The following is a 1,516-nucleotide window of genomic DNA, read 5'->3' as shown; positions in this document are numbered from 1 at the left end:
CATAGTAAGCGCTTAACAAATACCAACATTATTATTATCATTATCATTTTATTTTGTTGGTATGTTTGGTTTTGTTCTCTGTCTCCCCCTTTTAGAATGTGAGCCCAATGTTGGGTAGGGACTGTCTCTATATGTTGCCAATTTGTACTTCCCAAGCGCTTAGTACAGTGCTCTGCACATAGTAAGCGCTCAATAAATACGATTGATGATGATGGGGATTATTATTATTGTTATTGTTACACTATACTCTCCCAAGTTCTTAGTTCAGTGGTTGGCACACAGTAAGCACTCAATAAATGCGACAATGCATGGTTACAGCAATAATGGTGACATTTGTTAAGCCCTTACTATGTTCCCGGCACTGTATTAAGCACTGGGCACTGTACTAAGCGCTGACCTGGGCCCTGGGAACGAGCATCTCTGCTGGTACTTTCCGATCCACAGGTGACCTGTGTCTGCAGCTCCAACTCTGGATTTCATCTGGTCACAAATGGACGTCGGACGTAAAATTCTCGCCTGTACTTCACGTTGAGGAGCAGCGTGGCCTAGTGGATAGAACACGGACCTGGGTTCTAATCCTGGCTTCACCACTTGTCCGCTGAGTGACCGGGAGCAAGTCAGTTAACTTCTCTTTGCCTCGGTTACTTCATCGGTAAAATGGGGATTAAGACCGTGAGCCCCCGGCGGGGCACGGACCGAGTCCAACCTGATGAGTTTGTATCTACCCCAGCGCTTAGTACAGTGCCCGGCACAGAGTGAGCGCTTAACAAATACTATTAAACAAAAAACCTAGATTAAAGTGGAGAGAGGGTGCGAGGCTCCCCCGGGGCTTGCTCTCTAGAAGTAAGAGGAAGCGGAGATTGGTAACCGACACATAAGGAAGGATGAAAGGAAAATATGACAGGCGACGGCGATGATAAAGCTACCAGCGGTTTCAGGCTTGTCAGTGAAGCCATGGACCGGCCTCCCCAGCTTTCTTCTCTGGGCCTCAGTTCCCTCATCTGTAAAATGGGGATTGAGACTGTGAGCCCCATGTGGGATTGTGTCCAACCCAATTGCCTTGAATCTATCCCTGCGCTTAGAACAGTGCTGAGCACATAGTATGTACTTAGCAAACACCATTATTATTATTATTATTGTTGAGTTGAGAAGGCCTCACATAATAATAATAATAATAATAATAATGGCATTTATTAAACGCTTACTATGTGCAAAGCACTGTTCTAAGCGCTGGGGAGGTTACAAGGTGATCAGGGTTGTCCCCCGGGGGGCTCACGGTCTTCATCCCCATTTTACAGATGAGGTAGCTGAGGCCCAGAGAAGTGAAGTGACTTGCCCAAAGTCACACAGCTGACAACTGGCGGAGCTGGGATTTGAACTCATGACCTCTGACTCCAAAGCCCAGGCTCTTTCCACTGAGCCACGCTGCTTCTCACGTGGAAGCTGTCTGGTCCCCTTAGCCAGGGAAAGAAAGGGAGAGCCCAGGAGGGGAAGTGTTTTTCCTTCCTCAGACATT

This window comes from Tachyglossus aculeatus, chromosome 4 (genome assembly GCF_015852505.1).
Source record: "Tachyglossus aculeatus isolate mTacAcu1 chromosome 4, mTacAcu1.pri, whole genome shotgun sequence".
Taxonomy (NCBI): Eukaryota; Metazoa; Chordata; class Mammalia; order Monotremata; family Tachyglossidae; genus Tachyglossus; species Tachyglossus aculeatus.
Note: the sequence above shows the minus strand (reverse complement) of the source record.